Below are 17642 nucleotides of genomic sequence, written 5' to 3'. Positions count from 1 at the left end.
CTTGTTCATAACCCATATGACCTAAAACCCTAGTTCTAAATTTGAAAACGTTTATGTATCCATTTACATTTCAGGATTTTGGAAATGTAAAATTAAAAATATATTGCCATATCCTTGAAGTTTCAATGGAAGGTAAAAGGTAGGTGTGGGTTGTTGTAAGGCCTCTGTAATGCTGCTGCCAATCGACGGTTGCCTGTCCGCAAAACTATAACAATATAAGAGAGCTCCCGGCGAGGATTGAACTCGCGACCTTTCGCTTACGAAGCGAACGCTCTACCTCTAAGCTACGGAAGCAAGACACGTGCGGCACAGCAGGCTATCACAATCAATAAAAAAGGGTATTAATAAAATATGGATGCACATTCATTGCAATGGGAACATTTATTGTTTGTTATATGTGAATTTGATTGTTTAAAACTTTCTATTTCAAAGCTGTAACCATGATAGAAAGTTATTGATAGGTTCATTTCTGATAAATTTATCATTTAATCGAATTTTTCTTTTTCTTTTTCTTTTAGATGAGAATAAAATGTTATATTAATAGGGGATTAGCATAGTTAATCGCACGGTCATCAACCGTTGCAATTTCCAAAAATAAAATTAGACATTTTTTCATGGTTTGAAAAAGTAATTAGTATATTAGTATATTAATTAGTATATTAATATATAATTTATAGAGACAAATATATACATTAAACCTATTAAAATATATAAAATAACATTAGTAAATATAATTAGTATAAATTGATAACTATATAAATACTGTCTGGAATATCTTCGGCAAAATCACATAATCAATCTTTTGTGACGCGTTTCGAACCAACCAGTGTGGTTCATCGTCAGGACAAGTTAACTTGTCCTGACGATGAACCACACTGGTTGGTTCGAAACGCGTCACAAAAGATTGATTATGTGATTTTGCCGAAGATATTCCAGACAGTGTTATGGATCACAGAAGTCTAAATTCCTATATAAATACTGTTATTAAGATTAATCTAAAATAAACTCAATCCCCACACTCCTCATCAAAGATACTTCATTGTTTCTGGTCATTGTTCCTCTGTTCCACTTAAAGTCTTTGATAGATTTAGATTAAACTAAATTTAGGTTAAAATTATTTTCCCTTGCTCCTATAAATTGATTTTATCTCATAATGGGAGGGTAGAATTTCATTCATTTCTACTCACACTTAGAAAGTAGCATTTTTGTTTTTCTATATCAATTTTTTTAATTAAAATGTTAATGAATACTACTCAATTTTAAATTAGAAAAATGTGTAACAAAACTAAAGAAACATCTTAAATTTTAAAAATATAAATATAAATAAATATAATATAAAAATTTAATTTAAAATTATAATTAATCTAAATCGAATTATAAGAACTTTTTAATAACAAAAATAACATGTTTTCATAATTTTTTTTTTTTTTTTTTTAAATTTTCATTATTATTTTTAAGGCAACTTTCTTTACTTGTTTGAGAAAAATTACAATGATTTCATGACGTTGGAAGGCTTTTTTTTCTTTTTTTTATTTATTACAGAAATAAAATTTTAAATAATCTCAATTAACTATAGATAGACCATATGAGTTTTGGTGGAGGTTAATCATCATTGAGCCGAGAGGCTCATTTTATAGCCCAGTATGATGTGTAAGGATATCCGTCATCAAAATTGAAATTTTGCTCATGTCAAACAAAAAAAAATTTAAAAAATTACTATGGAAAACATTTAAATAATGTTTACTCAAAAATTTGAACATGAATAAATTAGATCCCTCTAAATTCATATTAGAATTGTAACCCAAAATATGTCCTGACGATGAACCACACTAGTTGGTTCGAAACGCGTCGACAAATGATTCTCTATGTGATTTTGCTAAAATCTCTTACAATCAAGTATGGATTACAGAAGTCTAAACTCTCTGATACTAAATCTCATTCTTCCATATTAATATTCAAAAAAAATATTCTATCGACATTAAATCTGAACCCTCTAAATTTCTCCTCGATTCTAATATACGCTCACAGCCAATTCTAAATTTCTCATTAAAAATTTAAATTTCTCAAAACCAATTCTAATATAAACCACGCTCACAGCCAATTCTAATATAAACCACGCTCCACGCTCACAGCCAATTCTAATATAAACCACGCTCCACCTAAGTAAGTACAATACATACTAAATGGAAAACATTTACAATACATACTAAGTGGAAAACATTTTTAAATGTTCTTAATTGTATTCTCTTTTATAATTTTAAAATACATAAAATTTAGTAAAGGACATGGTTGTTATTTCTTTGTTACTATCCCATATATGTTATATGAGAAAGTGTTACTGTCCCATATGTTTTATACATTTGTTTGCTGAGTTATTAGACTGTTATGTTTTTACTTGAAATTGATTATAGGTCTCATTGTTGAAGGCTAAAGATATACAATTTTTTTTTTAATTAAGCCAAACGCCTCACCATAATATATTTAATTTCAAGAAGACTTATACTATGTTATAGATAAATCGAATGTTCATGATGTTAGCTTGTTCTGTTATAATGTGATGTTAGCTTGTTCTGTTATAATGTTAGCTTGTTTCTGTTATATAGTGGTGTTCTAGTTTATTGATTTTGAAAGCAATTAACAAGATTTTGGATTTTTAGATATATTTTTTATATTTTTTTTATTCCTTACTCAATTTGAGATTATTTTAAATTTAGAGATCTATGTTATTTATATTTATTTTTTCTACTATTTAATGTTATCTTAAAAAGAGGTTTCCTGGTAACTTAGACCAAAATAGAGTAATCTCTTTTTAACTCTAGAAGTTAAACCTGAATACAAACTTCTCTTTTGCAAATTCACTACTATTTAGCTTTGAGAAATTTAATGTAAAAGAGTAATTCCATATTGAAAAAGACCATAGAGAAAAATTTAGAAACAAGACACTGGGAAATGAGGTACATAAAAGGTTACTAAATCACTTTTTTTAATGACTTTATCTTGGAAGTTTCTTACAGATCTTGAATTTTGAGAAGGTTGGTAGTTTCGAGAATAAACCCAAATCCCATTAATGAAATTTCTAAGGAAAAAATCACCACAATAAGCTTAGAGAAACCACTTTCTCTATTATATTTTGTTAATTTGGCAACTTAATGACAAATTCCAATCAAGGAACTAGATTCATCTTTTCGAGAGGACCAATTTTGATCTTTGAAGAACTTGATTTTGACATGAGAAAGTGCATTTTTGAATTGAAGTCATGTGAACAAAAGGACAGTGTGGCCCAAAAGAGAAATTGGACACCCTTGGATGGCTATAAATATAAGCTAAGTGACCCTCATTTGGACAATCATCATGATTATTCTTCTCTCTTTGGTTTGGCTCGCAAAGGTCTGAGGTGTTTCACGAAGATTGGTTCATTCAGGTTCGAACTTACTGGGTCCAAAGCTTGCACATCAGATCTAGGGTTTTGGCTTCTAGTTGCAGGGATGACACAAGCATTTTTCGGTTGCAACTGTAGCCACACAAGCTCATGAATACGGTTGGAGGGTTTCAGTCACGCGCACATACACTCTTGGCATGTTGCTGAAAACTAGAGTTTGATTTTTTAGTTGACCACAGAATTCGACAGTTGACTGCATACAATCACTGTTAACTGCAAACTTCTGAATCATGGTTTTGATTATTAGCATTGTTGGGTTCATCTCTTGGATGTTGATTAGTTAATTTTGTTGGGTAGTTTTGTGGTTAAAGATATGGATCATTGTACTCTCTCTTTTCTGAACATTTATAACAATTTAATAAGAAGAAAAATTTGAAAGGGTTTTCCCCATAATGGGTTTTTCCTTGGTCTTCGACCAATCTTAGTGTCTCTATGTGTGAATGCTTTTCTTCTATTGTTCCTTTATGTTTCACTGCATTGATGATGATATTGTTTTTTTTTATATATTTGCATATGTTGTTGTATAATGTTGTAAAATTGAATAATGTTACTATGTTGTGGGGTGAATTCAATGGGTAGATGATGAAATACAATTATCTAAAGAAAATAATAATATAGCCCTAAGAAAAATTAATATGGTATCAAAGTTGGGTTGAAGAAAAGTATTTGAAGATCACCCCTAAGAAGACACCATTGATGGAAGAAAGAGAATGTGGAGGAGACCTAAAAGAAGGCTAGGGTTTCAAGGAAACCTTATGCAATCTAGTTATTAGATTTTGATGGATATTATGAGGTTAGGGTTTGGAAGAAACCATTTATTATGACAAATATTTGAGATATGCAATTTAGAAACCCTAGAATGATCAATGTGAAGATGTTCTAGCACTTGTGATAGGTTTGATGTAGCACTAGATGGGATAATCTCAATTAGGCCTAGTTGCTAATGAAGTTGGTTGAAATATAATGAAGGAAACAATGTTATATGAATAATGGAAAGTCATGACTCTTGAAAGTTGGTTCAAGAAGCAGATGATCACCTCTCATTGAAGATAAGTCTTTCAATTTATGTTACTTCTTTATGTCTTTTCTTTTATTTAAAATTATTGATTTGATCATTGATTATACTTTCTACATGTATATTTGAGTATTTGGATACTTCTAACCTCCTGATGAGATGTGATAAGTGGATCCTTATTGAGGATCATCCGAGGTGCAGGAAAAGATAGCTAGTGCAAGAAGAGAAGCGCTATAGTTTCCCATGAAAAGCAAGTGATACAATGTGAAAAGGTATCTGAATGTTATAAGCTATGTATGGTATATTGTTTCAGTTGCAATATTGGATGGTAAGGTAAGCCCTAAGGTATTGTAATATCCCCCCGTTGCAGTAAAACCATTATGGCTAGACTAAGTGGGGTTTGAAAAAATGGCAGAAAATCCAAAGAAGAATATCTAATTAATTATGTAAATGGTTATTTATTAATAAATAAATAGATGAGATGTATGCACTTGGGAACGAGACACCTAGAGATGAGACTCTTGCCAAATAAAATCTCATTGGTGAATGGGAATAGATAATTACTTCATGATAAGAATTCTAGATCAAATTTTAGATAAATTTAATGGATGGGAGATAAGTATCCATTACGTTGCTTAGCTTGAGAAAGATACTAATCTTGGAAAAAAAACATAAAAGCTTCGTGGGAGAGAAAGGAAGACTTTTATGGGAAAATCCTAGGCAAGTGGATAAAAAGACCCACGAAAGCGGGACGCCGTTAAAGGAAATCTTATCATGAAAGAAGGGAATTAAATACCCATTGAAGAGATCAACAAGAGGTTGTTGATGTCAGAAATGGGTAATATTTTCTCAGCTTGAGAGGTGAACTGGAGGAAATCAGTTCTAGGTTGGTTGGTAAAAGTGTCTGATTCCCAAATCTTTTCATATACAACAAATTATGGTTAGACTGTTGTAATGTATAAAATTTCATATAAGTGTTGTAGTTGTTTGGAAAATTGCTATAATAATTTTGGTTTTCTCAAGAATGGGTATGATGGATATAGTGTGAAAAGTATCATCAGGATCTTATGTATAGATATGAAAAATCAGATATTATTTGTGATGCATGTAATCTGTGGAAGTGAGTGCGGGTACGTATAACTCTACGCTGATATAATTGAATCTGAACTTGGATATACAGGTAATCCAGTGTGGATAAATAGTACCACTTCTATGACTTAACTCTATATATATATATATACCACTATGCCCAGATCTGTGTTTACAGTAAACAGAGAGGTTGTGTTGAGACAATATAGGATACGAGGTTGATAACATACCTGGATTGTGGATTAATACATGAAATTCTTTGGAAAATATACATATGATGAAAATGATGGTAGGTCGTAGGATGAAATATGACTTTGGTTTTAAACAGAGTCATAACTTGCTTAAAAGGCATTTTTTTTATGTTGGTAACTCTAGACAAATAATGGTGATATTGAGGTATAGGATATATAGATGTTGGTTGAAATTCTAGTGCCTTAAACACCAAGAAGGATTTTCAAAGTGGAGTTTATATGGCCACGTGGAATAAGCAGAAAATTATAAAACTACATCCCAATCATTTAATTTAATATCTGCAACCTTAGCTACCCATCATTACTAAAATTTAATGAGAAGTTGAGGTGTGGAATCAAAGATGATGGAGAAAAATACTGGGAAAATAAGTCAGGGTGTCCAAGAAAGAACCATATGGATGCTTTATTAATGGTCATTAACGATAAAGAGTCATCAGTAAATATGGAATTTCGTAGATATGTAATATGCCTTTTTAGAGGAGTGGTGTATAAAAAAATTAACTCTATCTCAGATGATATTGTTGCAGCTACATGTTTCTTTGTCCTACTCAAAACTAGAAAATTATTATTGAAACCCAAAAGGGAGACTAATTGGAAAAGAATAGGTAATGGAAACTGAGGTACCTATACTCCTCGATCTACTAGTTTCACTGTAATTTTTCGGAAGGAATTCACTCCAGATATATATAGTTATTTAGACACACGAGGGAGAAAGATCCAAAAGTAGGTAGAATTGTTGAATTGTTGAGGAAATCTTAATAGCAATGTGGGTTAGTGTTAATGGCATGCATTGTTATCTCGATCCATTGTGGATGAGCATGAGCAGGGAGTCTGTAGTTTTTAAATTGCTAATTTTTACCCTCTTTTTTTGAGAAAGAAAAAGCTTCATGATTTATATTAAGAGTATATAAAAATCCAGATACAAACGAAGGCATGAGGCCTTGAAGCAAAATGAACAGAAAACTGTTGCTGTCCAGGATCAGCAATGCATGGATCTTAGAGAAAACCAAAAGTTATGAGTGCATGGCACTACAAAGACTTCAGAAAGAAAGAGCCATCCGGGTCTGAATTCAAAATACAGAAATCATCCATAATACCAAGATCGAAGTTAATCCTCAGAAGGCAAGTATCCCAGGATTTTTGTCAAAATAGAGTCAAGAGGCAGAGAAGAATTCTGGAAAATGTGGACGTTCCTCCACTTCCAAAGGAACCAGCAGGTGATGATGAAAAGAGAGCGCCAAACAGGACGCTGCGCACTCCACCACCAGACGAAGGCATCCTGAACAGAAGGAATTTTTACTCCTTGCATGTATGGAGTATTAGAAAGTTATTGAGGTCAGAGAACTGATACTAGGCGGAAAGACTAGAAATAGTAGGAGAGATTTGAACGACGGGTTGGAAAACCGATGAAGTCGATTTGAAATAAAGTATTGACTCTTATTTCCAATAATACCAAAAACAAAAGCCTACCATGTTATTGGATAACTAGTTTTGCCGGAAGGGAGCTATGCCAAATCACTTATTGGAGAATATTACGTGCAGACCAAGAAGAACATCTACATGTACAATAACTATGCAATAATCTATTAGAACACGAAGTATTTTCTGAGGTATATAAACTATGTGATAAACATGGCTTCACTGTAAAGTTTAAATCGAAAATCATTCAAATTGGTCGATAGATGGGACGGGATTACAATCATGAAAATGAATGGGATTCTAGCCACTTTCACTATGCAATTCAGTGTCATCAACAAAAGACCAACTTGGAAATAAATACTAGCATATAGCCTTAAGGAGTTAAAGGCTCAATGCACAAAAAAAAAACTGAAGAATTCTAGATTACATCGATAACAATTACACATCTAGATATATTAACAAGTCTCAACAGAAGGGATATATTTACAATCTAGTCATACAATCATTATACCAACATTAAATCTTGTTCGGCTAGTCCAATGTAATAAGTCGTTCCTATAGACATTCAAAGGGTAGGAAACAGGTAGCTTCATGGTTAAACTATGTAGTTGATCCATCCGAAGCTCTCGATTATACGGTACCATGGATTACACACAGATAATTCCATAACAAGGGAGGAAGCTCCGTGAGCCAAGCCTGGAAAACCACAGTAAAAGTAGTGTGTAATTAACAGAATACAAGCCACTCTGGAATTGACGATAGCGACACGGGTGCTCTAAGAATACAAGAGTGTCCTGCTCAGATGTTTGAAGAATGCTTGATCTCCAGTAAGTAGATCGACTAATTTGGGAATTACACTACAACCAAAAAAGGTTGATTGGAAGGCGTTACTTTATCTGAAACGATACCTCAACGAAGGGCTACATATTCCTGTTAAAAATAAAGATAAATTAGTAAACATTTAGCGCCATAATCACTACAGAGTGTTATTACAAATCACTGTGGGAATTAGGAGAATAAATCAAGTAGAGATCATACATGCGCATAGAGAGTTGTTTCCTGTAAGTGGCGTGCGCTTCTTTGGATACCTTCAGAAGGGTATCCATCCATTCTATGTTGCAAAGAGTGAGGGGGAAGAGTGCCCTAATAAAATAAAAACAAACATAGTTAAAGAGCTTAATGAGAGGCCACTTTACTCTAAAATCTGAGGAAAAAAAAGATACAAACCGTGAGAAGGTGCCAAATCATACCTGTGAGTGTGTCGAATCGAGGAACTCCGTAATTTGTGGCTGGGTCATACTGGTAGAAAAATCCACTAAACCCTTCTGTGATGTTTCAGATAACAGTTAGAGGAACCCGTCTCCCTTCGAAATTTAGTGACCATGAGGAATATTAAACAACTGAGAGTGATAAAAAACCCTTGAGTTTGTATTAAGGGTTTTGAAATTAACTGGGTAGGGGTAGGGGTATCACTGTATAACAAGCCAATTTCAGAATAAAAATATTGGGTGGAGGTTCGTTGTGCCCGTGGAAACCAATGAAGCGAACAAAGATGGTTATGATGCTTGAAATTCGTTCAGAAACAAATGGATGTGCATGAATTCTTTCATTACCGTGTCGACTGGGGGAAGAAGTAATGATTTTGCCTAAAAATATGAGCAAATATAACTCCCCTTTCATGTGGGAATCGACTGGGGGAAGAAGGAATGATTTTGCCTAAAAATATGAGCAAATATAACTCCCCTTTCTTGTGGGAATCGACACGAGACTTTGAACCCGATAGTAGTAGGTGAGTGGTTAGGAAATTGATGAAGTTATGCAAGGGAAAGCATATTCGTAAAATTGAAAATTACCTTAAGGAAATTGCTGGGAGGATTTCTCAATCTGTAGGGAAGCACCAAAGTTTCTCCCCAACCCAAGTGGTTGATCCCTTCATGGTGCAAGTAGTAGGAATTGCACCTATGTAAAAATCTTAAGGAAAAGGGGAAAACAGAAAATCACAGAATGGTAGGAAGTCTTCAGGAAATTTGGTAATTTCCCTATGACAGGAAATGGAACCCTGTATGCAATGAATGAGGGCAACCGACCCGAAGGGCCGAGCCTAATGAGGCCTGCAGTCTATCGCCCACAACAAAAAGGCAAAGAGATTAGGGTTCGAGAATTTCATCTCCACTGTCGTTTGACATCTATACCGCTACATAGTAACACACATGCACCTGCGCGCATGTGAAGGGGATCATCATGGCGGTAGCAAAGTGGGCACGTCAAATAGGAGGTCGGTCACAATACCCAAAAAAACATTAAGACTGCATTTAAAATAATGTACATAATCCAGGACGAGGATAGAGTTAATTAGACCACCCATTATTTACGTACATAACCATTACTGGAATAATGTAAAGTGGACTAAACTATATTAACTGAGGGTGTAAATTTTTTAGCAGGCCTATGTCGATTGGAAAAGGAGTGAATAGGATAGCCTTTTGGGATTAGGATATAAAGTAATTACATTATAAACTAGGGTGTGATTACCATTGCCCGTACAAGCAGAGGATTTTGGAAACAATATATTAAGATTGAGTATGTATCTCATAGTATTAACAATCGAATTTATGAAGGAACGAAACCATAATATATGATAATGTAAACCTAAAGTATATTCCTTCACCAAGATATGGCTAGGTATAAGCGAAAGGATATAATCCCTAGTGTGAGTACAACATTACAAGGAGAAGTCTCTGAAGGGGTCATGAATAATGTTGCAGATACCTGACACAAAAGCGCAGTCATGATTATATCATTATAAACATATAGTGTAAAAGTATGGTATTAAATAAGGAAATAAATTATTAGTAAAAAAAAAAAATGTCTGGAACGAGAGTCGTGACAGGTATGATGGGAATATCACCTTCATCAATGACTCATATATGCATATGAAAGTAAGTTTGATTCATGGCACATATGATGAGTTGATGCACTTGGGATTGGACAAGTATCTTACATTCTATTAAATCATAGTAAAGGTACCTAGAAACATTGATTTTTGATATATGGTAACTTGATACTATTGATAATGCTTGTGATATGCATGATAACCCTAATGATAAAAGTGTAACAATAAAATTGATATCCACAATATTCTTGTTGTCATTGATTAGGTTTTTAAAATCTTAGTAATTTTGTTAATATGGTAAAATTGGATGTCCCGACTTGATGGTTGAATAATTTGATTATGATCCTTGGAGTATGATGGTACACTTCTCAGAGTAACCCTCGATGAAAGCTTGATGACATGTTCATATGTAACTAATGGTAATATATTATGACTATGATAATAATCTGATATAGTTTTATTTCATGACCTAACAGTTTTGTTGATGTATGCCAGTATTATGATAAACAGGTTGATGTTTTAAATGATGATAACTGAAGTGGATTCCCAATTAAAGGGAGAAAATTTTCATGAGATTTTAACACCTATTATTATTTGAAAAGAAGACACTTGACAGTTGGAGGAACAATTATAGGCATGAATAAACATATGATGTTGTGGAAAAAGGTTTTGGAAAATTTTGATTTTAGCAGAGAAGGGTTCTCCTAGTCTAAGCCCCAATCACACAGAAGAAGGCTTAAGGATGCGTTATAAGCTTCTCAACCGCATGGAAGAAGACCTATGGGTGTGGTTATGCCTGTAGGACACAAGAACTTAAGCCTTATGCACGAGATCAAGAGCACACTAGAATTATGACAATCCTACTGATTTGGAGCAAAAAATAGAAAGTCCTATGAATAGGGAAGTTTGAATGCTTGACTTACTATAGAGAATGTGAATGTGTTGACTAAATTTTTTTTGCAGGGGACTAGAATTTTCATTTAAGTATGTTATTTATATTTGATCATTGAAGTTAGTATATGTCAGTATTTGATAACAATTGCAAGGGTTTGACAAGATTTGGCTTATTGGTTTAATATAGATGAGCAATATTGGAAGTTTGACATGATGCCTAATAGTTCATAAATATGTTTTGTCTTATGGATATATTGAAGTCATGGTGATAACGAATTATGGTTTTGATCAGATTTGGTTCTTGATAATGGTAATTTTCCTTAATGTGAAATAACAATGCTATATATACATAATTGATTATATAATGGCACCTGATTAAGTATGCAATGATCTCACTATGAATGGACAAAACCTATATGACTTATTATTGGTGCATGCATTCACATCTAGGGCCACAAATGATGATCATAAGGGTTACTTGATGAAGTCTAGTTTGATATTATAAATTACAATTTTTGATAGGTCAAATAGATAAGTTTGTAACCTAGTACTTGGATGTGAACTTTACTTAGGGGCTTGTATTAAAAGGTTCAATAGAGAAACTGGGAGGAACATTGATAGCTTTGATAGTTATTCTGGTTTGAAAAGTAGACTTGGTTGATTTGATTACACAATATTGATTTGTTTGAGGCTAATTATATTGGTTTGGTCAAGTATTATGTTTGTAGAAAGCATTATATGAAGAAAACCCCCTAAGCTTAGTATGTCTACATTGACTTATGTGTTGATATTAACATCTACTTCAAAGTGGTCCAAGGTATGACTTTGATTTTGGTTTTATATGCTGATGGTCTATTCATGACAGGTAACGAGTCTCTGATGATCAAAGTAAGAGGGACTTGGCCTTTGAAGTTCGAAATGGAGAATATTAGTATGATGAATTACTTTTTGAAGTTTGGAAAAGAAAATATATATCATGAAGCTATTGAGGAGTTTTTTGGAAAGAGGAAATGAAAATCCTTGGACACTCTGATTGAATTTCAAGAAGTTATGCAGAGATATTGTTGGACTTGAATTGGAAACCAGCAATTGAGTAAGACTTTGATGTTCCTTATGAATATCCATCTACATATATGTTGTGCAAAGAACAAATCAATTCAATTCATGATTGAGCCGCTTCATACACATTTGGTTGTTGCGAAGCACTTTTTCGAGATATTTGCATGGGATGATCAATTTTTGGTCTGAGATATTCTTCCAGTGATATATGACTGCATGGATGTACTAATGATGTTTGGGATCATTATTGATGAGATGAGCACATCTGGGTGTTTCTTTAGTATGATATCTACTTGATGTTTTGGATCAAAATTCCATAGTTTTAAACATGTCTGAGGTTGAGTACAATGTTGCTAGCATGACTAGCTGTGAGGTAGATTGAAGGAACTCTTTGGAGATTTATTTTAAACAGGTTCTGGATGTGACAATGATACATTATGATAATAAAGAGTGGGATACAATCGACAAAGAATCCCATATATAGATGGGACTGAGATATCTTCATATATTGAGACAATGTTGTTGTATGAGACAAGCTTTGGCTTGTGGTTGTTGCCTCAGTGAGAGGGAGGATGAATACGGTATACTTTTGTGATATATATTTGTTCTAATATAATATTTGATTTGATATCTTGCATGAATAGGAAAACAAAGGATTTTATCTATGGGTAATGTATGAGGTATTATGATTGAACTTTTTAGTAAGCAAGTAATAAATATGAGCATGTTGATATGTTTTTGATCTACAGAAAGAAGGGTTAATTAAGGAAACTGAGCCAACTCTTCCCCCCAATCTGAGCTCCCAGGGTGTGGAATTGAGATGGAGAGCTCCTGGGGTTGAGGGATATCTAAACAATAGGGTATCACCCTTATATATTACCCATAGGTAGAAGATATTTCTCCCCTATCTTGGTCTATGCAGAGTATACCCTAGTTGGTATCATACCCATAAGTTGATCTTGTTGGGATTATCGCTCCCAGTTTGGTCAATGGGTTGAGAGAGAGATTGGGGGTGAGTGATCCATACCTTTGGTAAGTCGAGTATCTCACCCAATATGATTATGATGCAGATGTTCTACCACATGACTCTTAAGGGTCATTGTTGGGAAGATCAACAAGCAATAGGATGGTTGTGATCCTTACCTCATATAACAAGTGGTATCTCACCCATTGATTTCACAATGGGATGGTTTTGATCCTTTCTTGGTAAGTATGTCGCCTATTGCTCGATGAGATGGCTTGGGGTGAGAGTGTATCATAGTACCTTCCCCACTATCATAGACATGAGATGAGAGTGTCCCATAGGACCTTCCTCATTGTCATTGGATTTTGGGTTGAGATGTGCTCCTTGATGTTTCCTGGGTTGTAGCATTGATATCCCGCTGGCAGATGATTCTCGGTGGTAGCAGTGGATCCCCGATGAATAGAGGGTGGTAGCTTGGGATCCTGTATCATGTCAAATTCATCTTATTTTATATTCAAAATTGTTCAAGCAAGAGATAAGCAAGGATAAGCAAAGATGAGTCGAGATGAGAAATGACAACATTTGATGATGAGATACTTGAGATAGGATATGATTTGGTGAAAATATACTTGTGATGACTACATGATGCTATTGGAATTTATCCCTCGTTGAGAGGGAGTTTTAATTTGGTAGTTGTAATAGCCCTGGTAAATATTCCATGCAATAAAAGTTAATAAAGGAGAAATAAGACCATGGTTAAGTGACATGTATTCTAAGTTGAATGTTGGGAAAGACATCCTAGTGTGGGTGTTCATTTGGTTTATTATGTCTAAGGAAATTGGAAAGGAAAAGTGGCATTAATTGGCATTTATTTATGAAAATAAAGGAAATTATCAGAAAAGGAAGGTGAAAGCACACAAGTTGCATGTGAGGAGGAAATTGAAAGAAAATAATGGAAATTGAAGAAATAGAGACCTCATTGATAAAAAAAAAAGGCTTTTGAGGATAAGTTAGAAAGATTTTTCTCAACTTTGGAGCAAGGAAAGGAAAAGAAAGCAAAGGAAGGACAAGGAAAGGAAAGAAAAGCAAGGATCAAGTAAGGAGGAGCAGGATCAAGCAACTTCAGCATAGATACTTGCAAGTAACATATTGCATGTTTGATTTCCTAGCTGTTTTTGACATGCATGGATTTTCATGTTGATATATGGTTCTCTTGTTGTCGGTGGCATGGTTTTATCAGGTTATGGCAGTGGTTTTCAGCCTTGCCTTGCCTTTTTATGGATAGCCATGGTGTGATGGTATTGTTTTCTCGGTTTTGAGCTTTGGAAATGTCGAATGGTTTTGGAATCTAAGATGAAGGTGGTCTCAAGAAAATTCCCAAAGGCCTAGGAATCCCTTGACCAGTTTTGGCGGGATACATGAGAAAGCCTGAGGGTGGTGTCTCGATTTAGGGCCCAGTGATTCGGTGTGGATTGCGGTAAAGCCTAAGAGACAAGGAGGTAGAAAATTCCTCAAGGATAGTGATGAAGTTTGGAGGAATTCCAAGCTCAGTTTGGTTTTGTGATCTTGGTATCAGTTTTGGTGAGATCACGTTTTGTTGAGGGTGGAGGTGGTTTAACCTCTAGATTCCCTTGGTTGTTTTTGGATTAGTTTATCCATGAAATACCACATTCATACTTGGAATTGGCACAGGGGTGAATAGTCGAAAGAAATATTTGGTTAAACCATGTCTATGGTCAGGTGGTATGTGGAAGTCCCGAACCTGGTTGACTCTTGCCTATGTTGAATAAAAGCTAAGTTCTCTTGCTTTTGTACTTGTTATTAGGTGGCCTTAATAGTTTTTATCTTATTGTTATTTACATGGTCTAATGTTGGTTACAAGCATGGTTATGTGACTAGTTATAGCCATGGTTATTTCATGTATTTACTTGTAACTGAAAGGATAATGGATGCAAGACCTAATTTATGTAAAAACAGTTAAGGGAAGAGGATGGTGATCCTTCTTGTCAAGTCTCATATGAGTTATCAATAATTTATGCTCTATATTGTATTCATTTGCTATAGATTGCATGGATGCCAAGTGTTTGATAGAATGTGAGTCTCGGTTGGTGATGGTCAGACCTGGACCTAAAGTTAGTTTTTGATTTCTATGTCTTGTTTTCATGTAAATTATGGATTCTGAAAGCTATAGGGGTTTTTGGGTAGTGACCTAGATTTTGGTCTTGAAAAGTGGTCGATATCCTAGAGTCACAGGCACAGGTCTGAGGAGAAAACTCCTAAGTTGCATGCATGCTTTACTATGAGAGCATATGGAGCCTCCTAGATGCACCCTTGTCCATATCAAGGAAGTGTCCGAGGGTTTGATGGTTTAAAACTCAGTGGGACCCAGGGACTAGTCATGGGGATGACTAGGAAGGCTTATGGGAGTCTTGTAGCAGGTATAAAAGGTTTGTGTTGTGGGATTATATTGATTCCACTTCCTTAAATGACACATAGGGAGTCGAATCATATCATAGTAACTTCTTGTCACATTTTTACCCCAGTTGGCTGGTTACTTGAGTAGATGTGGGAGGAGGTCATTATAGAGTGGTATCAAAGCATGGTTCACCCCTTGGAATAGATGGGCTATGTGTTGGTTATGCATTCATGTCGGTTTCATATGTGTTCCTTATGCTTGTAGTCCATGTGCTTGTTTCATTTGCATCGTGTTGATCATGGTTGTAGTAATGTCGCCATGTGAAGGTTGATGGTGTTGTTGTGGGATGTTTCATCATGAGTGTATGGTTGTATATGCATTTGTTATTCATGTCAGTGTCTATATGATGTTATGCAAGCATTGTCATGGTTATGGTTATGCATGTATCATAGGTCAAACATGCATTGTGAGGTCATTGTATGCAATTAGGTCATCATGATGATATTGGTATGTTATGATGCTAATGTGTTTACTGAGATAGCATAGGAGATGCAAATCATCAAAGTGAAGTTGCAGCATTGGACCTCGAGGAAAGAGCATGTCGTCATTTAGGTTGTTATGTTGGGAATGCAAGTATGTAGGTTAAGGATTGTTATATGCATTATGGTTATGTGTATGCCTTTCATTCCATTGATGTTATGGTTACATACATGATAGATGCTAGTTGATTAATGTAGTCATATGCACAAGTGTCAGATAGTAATGAATGATAGTAACTTGTGGTTGTATGCATTGATATTATTGTTTTATGTTAGATAACTTGATGATTATGTTATATATTGTTGATGAGTATGTTATAGGTTAACTTGTTGTTGTTATATGATAGTTAGCTTGTTTATTAGGTTATATGTTGTTGATGAGAGTGATATATAGCTTGTTGTTGTTAAATGTTAGTAACTTGATGATTATGATTATTACATTAAGATCTTGATGTTACATGTATCATGCTAACTTGGATTGGTCTATGCAGATGATTATAGTTATGGTATTCAAGTACGAGTCAACTTATTTGTGATAGTTTGTTGTATTAATCTAGATTGATTGTGCATATGTGATTTCTATGCATGAATGACAATTGTTTATGAGATTATGATGTGAACATGTTAGCCAGTTACTGTTATGGATACCCTGGCCTTATTTATGTTGAGTTGATATGATGTGAATTTATATCGTGCTAATCTAGATTGATTGTGCAAACAAGATAACCTCCCATGAGGTACCTTGAGGTATGAGTTTTCTTATATCGTCTATTTGGTGTTTGAATGTTTGACTATGTTATTTATTTGGTGTTTGAGTGTTTGGTGTCTATTATGTCATCTATATGTTGTCTAAATGTTTGATTACTTGAACGATATGAGTATGGATCTATAAAATTTCTTGCCGAAATGATCTTGTTTTAACATGGTTGTACTAATACATATGTGTTGAGACAACCGATATGTACTTGAGTGTAAGTAGGTGATAGTTGTAGCATTATGTATTATTACTGATGAATGTGAGTTTATTATTGAGTATGGCATGTTTTTTAGACTTGGCAAAGGTTGATTTCAAATTAATATTCGTGATGTCTTGATCTTGGAACGTGATATTTGATATGTGTGAGCATATGCAGGGCAACATGCTTCCTATTAGCTTGAAAAGGTAATAGTTGATGTGTTTATATGAGTAACAATTGGGTGGTCTGGTAGTGCATAGTAAGACTCAATTGTAGCAAGGAAAAGGTAAAAGACAGGAATTGGGTGAAAATTCCTTTGGCTATGTTTGGAAACTGCAATTTCAAATGAATGAGTGCTTTGCATACATGAAGTCTTCTTAAACTTGAATTTGTCTGACATTATGAGGATATGTGTTATATTCATAAATATGTATATGAAAGGTTTAAGACCTAGTTCTAGTTATGGCTATATTTGTTAAAGGATTGGAGTCCCTTGAGAGATGGTGTGGATGTGTTCAATTGCAAGAATGTGCTTGGCACAATAAAGGGATTGCATGGCAAAGAAATTGCCATGGAATCTTGAAGAAGGCTCAGGTTGAGCTTTCCCTTGGAAGCACTAAGAACCCATGGGAATTGAGTCATGGTGTCTATTGAGAGTCTTGTGATTTCAGTGACTTGTCATTTTCTTGTGCTTGATTTGCAGTTTTG

The 17642-nt window shown here is 34.4% G+C and overlaps 1 long non-coding RNA gene and 1 other non-coding gene across 2 annotated transcripts; both read right to left on the bottom strand.

The window, feature by feature from the left end:
* Window positions 1–222: 222 nt before the first annotated feature.
* Window positions 223–294, bottom strand: TRNAT-CGU (transfer RNA threonine (anticodon CGU)). The gene has a single exon. It is a non-coding gene; the product is annotated as a tRNA-Thr (tRNA).
* A 7336-nt stretch (window positions 295–7630) lies between these two features.
* On the bottom strand, window positions 7631–9450 carry LOC149202130 (uncharacterized). The gene is made up of 3 exons (XR_016253499.1): window positions 8464–9450; window positions 8252–8356; window positions 7631–8143 (listed from the first exon to the last, which is right to left on the bottom strand). It is a non-coding gene; the product is annotated as an uncharacterized LOC149202130 (long non-coding RNA).
* Between the last annotated feature and the right edge of the window lie 8192 nt (window positions 9451–17642).

The sequence above is a fragment of the Pinus tabuliformis genome, chromosome 2_1 (genome assembly GCF_031772625.1).
Source record: "Pinus tabuliformis cultivar Carrire ecotype Pingquan chromosome 2_1, CPIR1, whole genome shotgun sequence".
Taxonomy (NCBI): domain Eukaryota; kingdom Viridiplantae; phylum Streptophyta; class Pinopsida; order Pinales; family Pinaceae; genus Pinus; species Pinus tabuliformis.
Note: the sequence above shows the minus strand (reverse complement) of the source record. Positions and strands in the feature narration are given on the sequence as shown.